Here is a 15,516-nt window from a genome sequence, read left to right as displayed (position 1 = left end):
AGTGTGAGTTACTAGTCAAGAATGCAATATTTTCGCTCTGCCATGTATTGCCTTTTCTTTCATCCAAAAAATGCTTGACTTGCTACTCTAGTCTTCCACTTTTTCTCCTTTTACTTGGAAGTAATTATGATTATCTAATAATGATATAGAGCTATACAAATATGGTTTTGTTACACACATTTCATTTTTACGTGGGTATCTCTACCCTCAAACCCGGCCATGAGCATGGGCTCGGAAAGATGAGAGGCCTCCAATTTGAGTGGTGAAGGAATTAGGGTTTGTTCTCTTCGATATAAAACAATTGAACTGAACGTAATTAAATTATAACTAAGAGTAATTATAATAATATAATATAATATAATATAATATAATATTATTTAATCAATAATAAATTCATAATAATGATTTATTAATAATAATAAGTTATTAAATAAATAATAATTAACCGATTATGAAAACTAGTTAATGTTTGATAATTGATAGTACTATTATTTTGTCTAGTAATTCAACTATCAAACGTGTATTTTTTTTCATTACAACAATGACAAGTATTATTGTTGTTTTTAGTAATAATATTATTGTTGTTATCTATTAAAAAGTTTGTGCATTGAACAATGACAAATATTATTGGAATATGTATTTCTTAGGCTTAAATTATCATTTCAATATAATTAGCCAAATCATATAGAAAAAAGTATTAGCAAGATAATAATTAGCAATATTAAAATAATACTAATAATAAAATTAAACGCAATAGTAATAAGAGTAATAAGAACAATAATAATTGTATTCATGATAATAATATTTATAATAGTAATAGTAGTAGTAATAATAACGATAGTAATAATAATTGTCATTGTTTTATTATCAGAGAATTAAATGACTGAACTGAATTGAACTGATTGCAATCGAACTGAAATGAACTGATTGCAAATGAATTGAACTGAAAATAAGATGGGGAGAACAGACTCGTAGCTTGCATTGTTGGCATCTTTTTTTAGTTACTATGAAATTAGGAGGTCAAATCCTTCACGATCCGTTACTTCATCATTCAGCATTAGAAGGTTAAAAATAAAACTCAAAATCATTATATTATGAATTATAACTTTAACAACATATCTATACTAATATATTAAAAGGTGTTCCTAAGCAAGGATTTATGCCACGTGGCGCTATCTCTTAGTGCGCTTACTTTATATAAACACGCATATGATAAATAAATAGAAAATGCATCTTATAAAATTTGATCCCATAACCTCACACTTATACACTAAAGCTTTAACCACCAAATCAAGTAATATTTGGTGTTATATTTATGAAGTAAAATGTTAAGAAATGAAAATTATAATTATTTGGGCAGGCCTAAACTCGTTACCATTAAATAGTAGTTCATGTTCACCGACGAAGGCTTCGTTTAATTATAGTCGTACATGCTTGGGACAACCCTGTCTTCCCCTCATATACTACTTCTCTATTTTAGGCTATTGTGTTCTTTATTTAGGAATCAATTTATTTGGAAACTAAATAATATGATATATATCTATCTAATTCTATCTGTTTGCTTTATAAACAAAAGGTTAATGAAATTTTTGTTAATCAACTCTGTCCAAAGTAAATGGCCATCGTCATGAAAAATTTACAACATTATTATTAAGGATACTTACAATCTCTTTCATTTATTTGACCATTGAAAAATTTCTGTATATGCAAAGTAGCTAATTGGACAACAAATTAAATAGCTAACAAGAATTCATCCGGTATTTCAATGACAATCATTGATTATACATATAGATGTTTTTTCCTTCATTATTGTATTGGATAGACAAGGAGTACCCTTGAACAAAGTGATCCCAACTTACTCCATTTTTATTTACCTTTCAAATAAAAATATGCTCCATTATATGTATGATTTTGCTGGTCTAAGGAGCATGATGTATTTGATATTTTGATGGCTCTATGCTAAAAATATAGCTCATTCACTCACCTACATCTTGTGGTGAATGTCCATATATATATATATATATATATATATATATATATATATATATATATATATATATATATATATATATATATATCATTCAATTGTGGTCTTATAGTGCGTTTTCTTCACCTTAAAAGAATAAGTTTAAGATAATGAGGCCTGATCAAGTGTAATTAGGTAAAAATATAACGTGAAATCAGGCTTGATCGAGTCTAATCAAATCAAATAAGTTCAGGTTAAGATAGTGCACTCCTGATCTACAAAATTCATAATTTTGCCAATTTAATTCATCATTTTTTACCTTAGTGAGACAAATATATGATCTAGAAGGAGTAAGACTTTCATTCTCATGGATATTCTTTGATCTAATATGCATCATATGGAAACAAACTCAAATGATAAAAAAAAAAAAAAAAGTTAATTTGGAGAAGCTCGTGAATTTATAGTCACAACCTTGGAGTTATAATGATATTTAAATTGGCCAATAATAGAACTTACACTGAAATACTCCATCCGTTTCCTAAAGATATTCCCTCTTTCCGTTTAAGGGTGTTTCCAAAAGATCTTCCCTCTTTTGTTTTATTCCTTATTTGGCAAAACAAATTTCCCTATTTACCCTCTCATGTCACTATCATATGGTCCACCATTACATTATTAATTCAATTTTACTCCCTTTCTCTCTCCTACTTTAACCCATTTTTATTTGTTTATTTATCTTAACCCCTTTCTCTCTCCTACTTTACTCACAGTCTCACACCATGCCCCACACAACTTGATTTTCCTTGGTATCTGTAGGAACAGTAAGTGGGAAGATCTTTAGGAAACGGAGGGAGTAACTTCTATACTTTTTTATGGGCAAATTGCCTTTGTATATATATATAGTACTTTGTTCAAATAATATAATAGTAACAGTACTATGGTATGTAAAGGAGCTACAACTGAATTTAATGAATAAGCTAGTTAATCAAGTGCAAGAAGACTTATAATAATTTAGGGAAATTTTCATTAGTAATTTTATGTTTTGGCTATGTATTGGTAATTAGAAAAATAAATTATTTTATCAAATTTCCGATAAATTATTTCTGCTAACTACACTGTTTTGAAATCAATTGAGGTTAAATAATTTTATTTGAGCACCATATTACTCAAAAAATAATGCAAAATGTTCAACATCTCTGTAATCCATCACGATTACAATAGATTTTTGTGCGATTCTGTTTTTTTTTTAAATTTTACGATTTGCTTGTTTTTCTTGTGCATAACAATTAATTAGTTGATGTATATTTAACAAAAAATGATGTATATTGAACCATAAGTGTTGTATATAGAATTATGAAAGTTGTATACAAAAATCAGATTTCCATTTTATCATCTATTAGTTATATAAGATAATGGTCGAATTTTATACAAAACGTTTGTTTTCCAATGGGGGTGTTTGGCAATTAAAGTTTTGGAGCAAAAAGAGAGGTTTGGACAAAAAACTCTAAAAGGGGTATTTGGTAAAAGAGAGTTTTAGAGATAGTTTTGGAATGAAAACTCTCAAAATGAAAAAGCTCCTATTAGGAGCTTTTTCTTTAGAGGATTAGGTAGAAATATATTTAATGACTTTTTTGCCCCTAATAATAATACTACACATATGTATTAAAATGTCTATAAATGTCATTTTACACAAACAAATGGCAATAAGCTTTTAGTAATCAGTTAATTTTTACCAAACACATTTATAAAAAAAAGTTGTAAAATCAGCAGTCAAATCTGCTGAACAAAAAGTTAAAACTATAACAGCAAACTCTAAACTCTAACAGCTTAACTCTAAACTCTATTTTGCCAAACAGGGCGAATGTTAACATTTAGAATTGTATATACAACATTTGCATGTGTTCAAAGCAAACAATTGTTCAGAATAGTTTGAAATTAGACAAGCACAAACTTAAAAACTACACTTATTTAAAAATGGAGTGGACATGTTATGTAAAAAAGAAAAGCATGTTGGACTTTATAATATAAGTGCAAGAAACAAAAATCCAAACACTAATTATGGATAATCAATTATCGTAATTCATACTTCATAAAACATAATTAGTGCAATTTTCACTCCTAAAGAATCGATCTTTTGAGGTTTTTCTTCTTCCCCTTCCCAATCCCATTAGTATCCAAGTCTGTAGCCGAGTTTTTTTGCTCCCACTTAATAATTATTTTTACCTCTCTAGGAATTGTACTCTTTTTACTGTTTTTTCTTTAAGTAACCTTGCAAATTATAAATTCGAACTAAACAATAAATTATTTGATGAGGGATACAAGGATGAAAAGTTTGGGTGTAAATTATTTGTTAAACCAAAGTCTCACCCACAAGGCCACAATCATGATGCTAGGTAAAACTAGATATAAAATTAGTGGTCGAATTAACTTAATAAAAATAATTAGCATTTAATCATCTATTTCATCTGAATAATCTAAATTAGATAATAGATATAACTTTGTCCGTCAAAAACTTAGAATTTGCATTTATTTATGTATGAAACAAAAACTTTAGACATCAATATTTAACAATAACTTTTGCACTTTTTTTTTATTGCCGTTTTATGTTGTTGTTGTTTTAATTTGACTTTTGAATTTGTCAATTCATAACTTTAGTCTGTTAATATTTTTAATCACTTTTAAAATAATAATAAGATTGCTACAGAAGTTATAAGAAGTTGGTATTGCAAATATATTAAGAGAAATTTGATAATTTTGTGCATGATAAATTTTGTTTTTATATACAATTAAAGCAATATATTATGAAAAATGTAAAATTAAAGCTAAACAACTACTATTTAAAAAGTAAAATGTAAAATTAAAGCTATGTATATCATTTTCCATAAAATAGAGGAAGTGAGTAAAATGTTACTTACCCAAAAATTACACTCCTAAACTTTATATTCCTTAATGAAAACTAATTTACTTTTCCTTTATTCTCCTCATTGAATTTCGAATGCCTTTGTTCATATCCGTTTTCATTTACATCCCTTAACCCATGTTAACGCCCGAGTGCTACAGCTCAGTGCCATAGAAACGACGTCAATAGTCCTTCCCACGTGGCATTTTCTTACTTCTTTTTACTTTCACTTTTTATCTGTTACACTGTCGCAAAGTGCCACGTGGGATGGAAGATGTTTTGATTGTTTTTATTTTAAGCACACGGGTCATATTTCACTATTTCGCCGACTCCTTGATTTATATTTTATACGTCATTTGTCAATATTGTATGTATCAAGAAATGGATAAGATAATATATTTTTCTCACTCCTAAGTTTGAACAAAGGTTAAGCGGCCATGCTTTGGTTTGGTGGGTAGCAACTAGCAAAGTTGGGTCCAATAGCTTAATTGGCACTCGGTTTTTGCACTTGGTTTCAATCATTTTCAAGCAATTGGACATGTCTTAAAGATATTTTGCCATTTGTGTGCATTCATATAGTTTGATTTGATTAATTTAATTAGTTATGAGCGATTGTTAGCATGTGTGATGATACGTTATAATTATGATATTCTGCATTTGTAAATTGTAGATGGTATCAAGATTGTAATTATCGATATTGTAATTTGTATGTCTATTATTAGCTGTAGGAACTTAGGTGTATTGAACTCACAAATCATAATACAAAGTTGCCCGATATTTGTAAATTGTACAGGTGAAAGTTACTCGTATATAAATTGAAATCTGATCTAATTTAATCGTTGTTTACTAAATTCAAATGAAAATGTATTAATATTATTTGGATTGAATTTAGATTTTTTTTTCTTTTAAAAAGAAAACTATTTGAAGATATATTGATATCTTCTAATAGACAACAATAAGTTTGAACAATCTCAAATTATTCATTTTACTTGGACAAAAGGTTCTCCATTAAGAGATAGAATGCAATTAGAAATGAGTCATGCATAAGTGTTATTCAATTGTCCATCATAAACTTATTTACTTGTTGACATCAAAAATTTGAGCATCAAACGTGAAAGTATCCTTAAGTTATTGTTATTTTTAGAAAACTAGATATAGCATAAAAATATTTGATTCCTCTAACCATGTATATTATTTCTATATATTAGTTAACAGGAAATCATAGTTTTTTTTCTACAATGTTAATTCTGATCTATTGTTAAAATTACTAATTGCATATACTCTTTCTGCAATGTTAATTTGAATTATTGTTGAAATTACTAATTGCATATACTCTTTCTATAATATTAATTATCATCTATCATTTTATTATTGAATGAAGTTTTCAATTAATTTATGTAAAAAAAAGATTTGTAATTTTTATCAATAAATATTTATATAATAATTAATTAACATGTATACTATTTGGAAAATCTCAACCGGTCTAGGATTAGTATTAAGAAAATATATAGTTGAAAAAAAAGTAAAAGTACAAGGCTTAAAGTCAATATATAACTAATGATGTGTGCTCACATTTACCACAACTATGAGATAGTGAAATAAAAAAACTATAAGATAAATATTCTTAGTGCTTGTGTAATGGTAAAAGTGGATAAGGTTTTGACATTAGTTTAATTATTTACCCTTCAAGTGGTGCATTCACCATACCCCTTTCCTAGTTCCCACCTCAATCAATACATATTCTTGTCTGATTTATTTATTTTTATTAACCTCTCTTTTATTTCTACATCTTTAATACCCTCAATCATTTATATTATCTTTTTTTTTTGGGAACAATCATATATATTATCTTATAGTATATAGTTATATACTATGTGACATAACATAACTATAAGTGGGGAGCCTCCTCTATCTTCTTTGTCAAAGTGAGAAAGTGGTTTCCTCAAATTATTTATTTCTCTCTTTTTTTAAAAGATTTTTTATTTTGTTTTTTCTTTAATAAGGTGAGACTATGGGGGGGGGGCAAGCACGTGACAAAGGTAGAAGTGGGTGTAAGCCATCATGTGACCTCTTTTTATGGGCTTTTTTCTAAGAATAATTTGTTTCTTTTATAAAAAAAATTATTTTATATTACGTAAAAATATATATACTTCCTCTGTTCTGTTTAATTTGAAACGTTTGCTTTTTCACGCAACTCAACACGCTTCTTTAATTGTGCAAACGTAAAAAATATAAAAAAGTTATAATTTGATAGTATGCACCAAGACGGATCTAACAAGATCCCACTTGACTATGTTTTTCTTTATATAATGACGAGAAATTAAAGTTAAAATTGATCAATAGATAATATCATTTCATCTAATATTTTATTTAAAACAGCTCGAAAGAAGTATATTTTTTGAATTTGTCAAATAAGTTTACTTGCACAATGCCAAGGAAGCTACAACCTAGAACGGTGGTCAATGACAATCTTTCACCACTCGAGCTCCCCTAATTTCTTTGTGGGTTCTCACACGTGCGTCTACTTACTTAATCAACGTGGTAGCATGTGTAGAGAGGTCACGTGGGTTAGGAGTCATGCACGTGACATAATTGTCACCTTGACCTTCAACTATGGCGTTGATTGAGAAGGTGGGAATTACAAGTTTGACCTCGACCTTCAAATTTGGCTGTGATTAAGGAAAGAGAGAATGCATTATTGAATTCCTAAAGCCCAATACAGCCCAACCCAGTTGCAGATGCATTAGTTGGCTATTCCAAATGTTAGTTTATGAGCTTTGCATATAAACGTTTAATTAAGGTCCACAAAAAATATTAAAAGAGACGGTCTTATTTTAATAAGTATAAAAGTAAATATAGTCACTAAATGGATTAAACTAATCACCGAAAAAATTAACTTAATTATTATTGAGCTAATTCTCTTTTTAATATCGGGCTTCTATTGCCTAATTTTAATTTAAAAGTAGACGGTTTCTTACAAGACAAACTCATAAGTCATAAGGTCTATTATGCTTACTCCGTTTTTGAATAATTATTATATTGATATATGCACAAGGACTATGGAGTTGAGAGTGATAAAGAAGAATCACAACACGTTAGGAGAGAAGAAGATATAGCCATATAGGGATCATTTAGTTCACTATTTTCGGGCTTTGATAAACGAAATTAATTATCGATTTTCTTTCTTATTCTTCTTTTTTGATGATCCTTTATTCTTGTTTAGTTCAACCCCTTATTAATCTGTTACCATTATTTGATAGTATGAATTCCCTCAATTTATTACTTTCCCCTCCTCTGAAATAGCAAAATGTATTATTTGGTGGTAATGATTACCGTTCATTTTTATTTCTTGGCTTGAACCAAACATTCAATAAAGGTAACTATTTTTGTTACCATTCACTTTCTCTAGTTGTGTCCATTCCCTTTTCATTTCTATCTTGAACCAAACGATCCCATAATAATAAAATAGAATATATTGTCAAAAATGAAAAACGTTGCAAGTATTAAATATCGCAGTTAGTTTAGTACTCCCTCCGTCCCATAATATAGTGCTTGTTTCTTTTTTCACGGTCTCCAAAATGTAACTTTGACCTTTAATATCTTCAATTCCTTATTAATAAAAAATATAAAAAGTTGATATTATGAAACTACACATTGAGACGAATCTAACAAGATCCTACATGAATATGTTTTTTTATATATACAAATGAGAATATTCGGTCAAAAATTTTAAACTTTGACCACCAAAAATGAAATAGGCACTATATTATGGGACGGAGGGAGTATATGAAGTATTGGATTTTCCATTGAGGTTACTTTATTATTTTGGTCCCTATGCTATTGGGTTATTTGCATAGTCCAATTAAGGGGCCTGGTTATAATATGAGAGGAATGTGATATAATTACTCAATAAAAATACACAAACTTCAGGAATTTGATTTTATCGTGTATGAAGATTTTATCATGTACATTCATATTGGTGTGCAAGTGCGACTATTCTATGTTTCTACATGTAAGATGTAACATCGTTAGTAATGCACATTTTTAATTTAGAAGTCTTAACAAAATTTGAAAAAATATTACTGTCTACAGTTCTATACAATTAAATTAATAGAGTAATCAATTTGTGAAGCTAAAAGCCTAAAACTAGTATAGTAAAACTAAATACATCATGCATGTGACTTTTAAACAGCCCTAATATTCTTTTCGTTATCTAATCTCTATTATATAAGGCAATACATGGGGACACCAAAAAATAGAAAAAGGAAAAAAAGAAAAAAAGAATAGAGGATAACTAACTATTTCATTTGAATGAAAAAAGGGGGGGGAAGTAAGACATTTAAACTGAATATCAGTTTTTTGAAAAAATAAAATCTAAAGACGATTTTTCTACCCAATTAATTTTATTTTCTACTTCATTTATTATCACACATTATCGCACGCATTGCGTGCATGTAAGACTAGTTGTTATTATTATAACACTTTGACTTCGCCTAGTGATTAAGATTAAGGTGCTGTGAAATGTAACAAATAATGAAATAAGTGAACAAATAATAGAAAGGGAAAGACACCCTATAAAAACTAAATTTCAGAACACTTACATCATCCCCAAAATTCCAAATTTGACTCGAAATATTTTGGCACATAAAAAGGCCGAATATATGTTAACGGGCTAACAATATTTCAAAAACGGGCCGATCATTTTTGGATTATATTAAGATCGAGGAGCCCAATATGTTCACTTATTGCAATCTTATACGAGACTTTGGAGTTTGGGCTCATCAATCATCAGTCATCACCGACGTGATTACCAAACAAGATATAGTTATACGCTTATGAAATCAAATCTTATGTGCTACATTTTTTTTTATATTATTTGTGTATCATTTGTTCTCATTGGTTAATTATAATTGTTTTGAGAGAATATTATGAAGTATTTTGGCAATTGAATTAAAACTAGAAGCCTATAATAATATTGCCATAATAAAATAAAGTGGTACATAAATGATACAGAAAAAGTGAGTTAGGAGATTTTCATTGATCTATACTTCATTTATACAATCGATATTGACTTAAGAAAGATGAAATTTAATTACTTAAGCCCTATATTTTTTACTCTCCAATCCATTTTTATCTTTTATTTTTCCTTTTTTTTCTAAATTAAAATGAAATATGGGAAAATCCAAAAAAAATGATGTCTATTACGGACATGTAGGAGCTCACGTGGTAAGAGTTCTCACCTTCCCCACCATGAAGTTGTGTGGTTTTAAACCTTATCACCCTAAAGTTAGGGTAGCTTTTTTGGCAGTTTCTATTTTTAGGTAAAATTTCTAATACTTTACCATGTAAGTTGGTTAGCATTCAACATGTAATAGTCGTCAAGAATCAATCATCTTATATAACTTCTTAAATTTATCTCATGTAAAGAACCATGTGTTGTAATTCCGAATTTTAACATTATTTTATTTATAACTAATCTCATTTATTAAACTAAAAGTGACCCAATTTTAGTTAATAACAATCACTTAGTTAATTTTAATTGTATTTGGATTTCTAAGTTATGATAAAAAGGTATCAAATATTTTGAACTTATCTGATTTGAACTTATTTTTTCTGACCTGATCTGAAGTGATCTGATCTGATTTACAAGATCTTATCTTTTAGATTTTTCTCAATATATAAGAAAAAATATAGTCATGTGGGGTATTGTTTGATTCGTTTCAATTAGTACTTTACTAATATTTAATTATTATAATTTTTACTAATATGTAATGACATATATTTAATAGTAATAATGATTTTTAAATATAAGCATGATCTGATCTGAACTTTTTTTTTTTTTATCTGATCTGATTAGATTTGAAATAAGCAAAAAAGAAGTGAACTGAACATAGCGTGCTGGTCTTCTTTGTGTTTGGTTAAGTAGCCATAAGAATGTGTAATTGTGTATGATGTGTTTCTTTGTGTTTGGATCAAACTAAAGGTCTTCTTATGACTCACACAATCTCCGCATTTGGCTACTTAACCTTGCCTTCTAATAAAACTCATACACATTCTTATGGACTTTCAAAATGGGCCCATATAATATATTTCTAAGAAACATCAAGATGTTTAGAATTGGTTAAATAAGATCACTTGTTTTTTCTTTCTGTTTGGTCAAAATGGTTCATATAGTGCTTGAATTATTATTACACTCTGTTTGCAAATAAAATAAATTAAAATGAATTTACATTGCTAGAGTAGCTTATTGTTGAGTATCGGCTCATAACGTTTTGTATTTATGTTTTAGGTATTGCTGGGCGCAAATAAGTACATGCACCCAAGTGCATGGAGAGCATGGTGCACCTTTTCTAATTACGTCGTTTTATCACTTTTCGAGTCTATAATTTTAAAAAATTATTATTGTTATTTGCTTCCTTAAATTTTGCAACTAAAGATTTCTTTTTCAAATTTAAATTTAAGAGGTATATGTTCTTTTATCTTCAGTGTAAATGTTCATTTACTATATATTCTTTTCATTATAACCTTTATTCTTTTATAAATATAAATTTACACGTTTTTTAATTTTAAATCGCGTGTTCTTTTTTAGAGTAGAAAAGTTGTTGAAAAAAGTTTGTGTTCTTTTATATAAATGGTATGTTCTTTTTGGGTTCACGATTAGCATTATGCACCCTAGCGCATAATTCATGCTTTGCTGGCTGGGAACGATGGTATTGCATAGTGCGTGGCAAGGATTACCACCTTATTTAATCATCTTGTGGTAGTGCTTCCTACTTATAAGGTTAACTTAACTATGGATTACCACCTTATTTAATCATCTTGTGGTAGTGCTACTAATTTGTATGGTTAACTTAACTATAATGTAAGATCATACACTTTAATATAAGTTATTGTTGTTATATCAAGTAATGTTAACATTATCTGCTTTAATATAATATATGTTGTTTGAGTAATCGTTAATATATCTCAAAATGTTAAAATATATTATATAATTGTAGCCTTTTACTTTATTAATTGAAGGTGCAACACTAATGCCTCGACCGGATAGGTATTTCGTTGCTAATTAGTCGTCTTAAATTGTAAATTAGTGGTCAGGGTGCTACATGTGTATTGCATTTATTTTTCACTATTATCATCAAAATACACGTTACAATATCTTGAAATACACATTATTCTCAAAATACATCATATGTGCAAAGCACCTCATACTTTTCTTTATTATCCTTATAATACACATTATTTTTCTTAAATTATTGAAAAATGTGGTCCTCATAAACAGTTATTTGCCTATATAGAAAAATTAATGATACATCTAGGAGATGTACATAATTTGTCAATCAAGTGATTTCATAAATAAATGCAGTATGAATATTTGGTCGTAGAGTTTGTCTTATGAGAGACCGTTTACTTTTAAATAAATTAGGCAATGGTAAGCCCGATATAAAAAAGAGAATTAGCCCGATAGTGACTATAGGATAATTTCTCTCGGTGACTAGTTTAATGCATTTAGTAACTAGGTCTATTTTTATATTAAAATTAGACCGTTTTTTTAATAATTTTTGTTGGTCGTATAAATTATATATCATGTCGTTATTTAAGGATCGCTGAACTAAATACTTATCCTCTATAGTCTGAAAATGTCACTCGATTGACAAAATTGTCAAACCTCGTAAAGTATCGAATATTGGGATAACCTTCCTCAAGTATGATATAACAAATTATAACAATTTTTTTCTTGATAGATACAAACTCCAAATCCAATCCATTTCAACAATCAATGAATTAACTATCAAAACCCAAAAAAACAAAAATAAGATAATCCTTGCCTGGCATTTGTGTAACCAAATTAAACCACATACATTACATCAACCTACCCACTATCACCTCACATCATCATCCAACTTTATAAATACTACAGTATTAAAATTGTGATAGTAAATCTTACTTCCTCCGTTTCAAAATAAGTGCAACATTTGCATAGTGTTTACTATTCACAGTTTAAACTTTAATTAGCTTTGGTGATTTACATTTTAGGAAAAACATAGTCATGTGGGATCTTGTTAGATTCGTCTGAATGTGAATTTTTTTAATATCAACTTTTTATAATTTTTACTTATTGATAATTGAAGATATTAACGATTAAAATAATGCATTGGCAAACGTGAAAACAAGAAGTGTTGCACTTATTTAGAAACAGAGGAAGTATATTTGTACTGTAAAAAATATATTTGTATGTCACAGGTCTTGTCATTTCCTACTCACTGCTAAGATCCTACTGTTAATCCTAAGTCCTATCCTCTGAATCTTTGCACAGAAGAGATACGGATAGACGAGTTTGTCTAGGCAACCAACCGTTTGAGTCTCTTAGGGGACTCAAACGGGGGCAATTTGGTCAATTTAAGCTTTGGAAATTTCACGCGCGTGTTGTTTGGTACCAATGCTAGGTTAGATTGGTACCATTGTCCGAAAATTTTGATATCAAAGTAAGGTTGCTTGGTACCAATCCTGATAAAGTGATAACAATGTGATACCAATACCAGGTTATAATGGTACCATTGTGTAACTTTATGAGTGTTTGAGTCTTTTTTGGACTCAAACAGTTGGTTACCAAGACTTTCTCCGGATAGACGTAGCAGCTACCTGAGCGTGATAATGACGAAGCTGTATTTACTATTTAGCAGGCATTAATTACGTACCGTCTTAATTAATTTCATTTTCTTCTTTGTCCTTTTAACTGGATTTTATAATACTCCTACTATGCATTTGACTTTGTTTTTATTATGCATTTGACTTCATTGCATGCAAATTAAAATTAAACGATGTGGACTGTGGACAAATTTACAGCTTCCAAAGGAACACATACTCCTTCCATTTCATTTTAATTGTTACACTTTGATAAATATTCACAAATTCACTTTGATCATACGCGCGTGAAAATATAGTTATGTGGGATTTTGTTAGATTCATCATAACATGTATTTTATTAATATGTAGTTTTTATAATTTTTACAAATACAAAACTAAAGATATATGTTCTCAAAGTTTTGCATTGACATGCGTGAAAAGTGTAAGTATGTAGATTAAAATAAAATAGATGAAGTATCAAGTAGAACCCTTTTTTGGGTATAGTTTCAGTTCAAGAGAAAAAATGAAAAATAATTGATGACATTAATTGTAACATTTTGGTTGAATAAACAAAGGAAAAACAAAATTCAAAAAGCAAATAAATGATGGGACACGATTTTTCTAGACAAATAACGAAAAAATGTGGAACTAAATATAGAAAAGGAAACTATATTTTGGGACACCCAAAATGAAAATGAGAATTATATTTTTTGATGAAAGGAATATTTTTTTAATGGTTTAATTCAGTTTAGTTGAAATCGTTTTAGTTAATTCAGAGTAGAAAAATATGACATTACTTCATTGTTGGATGTATATTAACATGGTAAATTTGCACCCATACATAGGGATGGCAGCAACCCAGTCTGTATCTGATCCTAATCCGCTCCGATCTGAAGGAAAATTTCGAATCGACTCTGACAAAAAAGTAATCCGACTCCGTTTAAAAAGTCTGGCTCTGAGTCGGAGGAGGTGGAGTCGGATTTCATAAAATAATCCGACTACGACTTTGAGTCAATCAATCATTTTTTCTTACTTATGTTAATGTATTGTTTATGTATAACCTGACTTCGACTTTCATCCAATTGTATTATATAAGAATTTTCTATTGAAAAAATAATTGTTAAAAACAATTGTAATATTTAGATTATCTGTACTATATAAGATTTTCATATGATTATTAGAATAAATTATAATGATTAGATTATTGTATTATAGAAGACTATTATATTATAAAAAATGGGCAGAAAAATAAGTCGTGTTCGGTTCAGAGACATATTTTCGGATTTTAAGTCGAATGTTCGGATTTTAAGTCGGATTGAATTTGGAGCCGGGTGCTTGAATTTTAAGCCGTGTCGGATTCGGGTTTTCAGAATCGGGTGTCGGAATCAGACTCAGATTTGAAATCCGACTTCTTGTACGGCCAGAGTCGGATTATGCATAATCCGGTCCAAATCCGACCTGTTGTCATCCCTACCCATACAATTATACAGACATACAACGATACAAACGTGTATTAGTAATATAACAATATTTGAGGATTTCTATATAGGTATGCAACTTATTATCAACTCAAATGTCATACTCATAAAATTTTCTTATCTCAATTCTCGGCTTAATTAAGGATTTGTTCTTTTGGAGTCGATTGAATTGAATGGAAATAAAGTTAACTAAACTCAAACTGTGAGAGAATTTTGTTTGAACTAGACTGACCGAATTTACCTAAACTAAGTTGAATTTCCATTAATTTGGTCCCAAAATATAGGACCGAATTGTCAATTTAAACATTACCATATTTGTCTTATTTGAGGAAATTTAATATATTAATTAATAAATGAAATAATCCCTTTCAAAATAAAATAACCTAAATCATTAGATTTTGTATTTGAAATATACACAAAACTCATATAAAACACATGACGATCAATTAGAGTTCATGAAAATGTGGACTAGAAATATTTTGGTGGATTCTCTTTATAAAATTCTTTTTAATTATTATTATGTGTGAATTAGATTGATTTCAGCTACTTGA

This window comes from Beta vulgaris, chromosome 9 (genome assembly GCF_026745355.1).
Source record: "Beta vulgaris subsp. vulgaris cultivar EL10 chromosome 9, EL10.2, whole genome shotgun sequence".
Lineage (NCBI taxonomy): Eukaryota > Viridiplantae > Streptophyta > Magnoliopsida > Caryophyllales > Amaranthaceae > Beta > Beta vulgaris.
The sequence above is the reverse complement of the archived record's forward strand: the minus strand, read 5'-3'. Positions refer to the sequence as shown.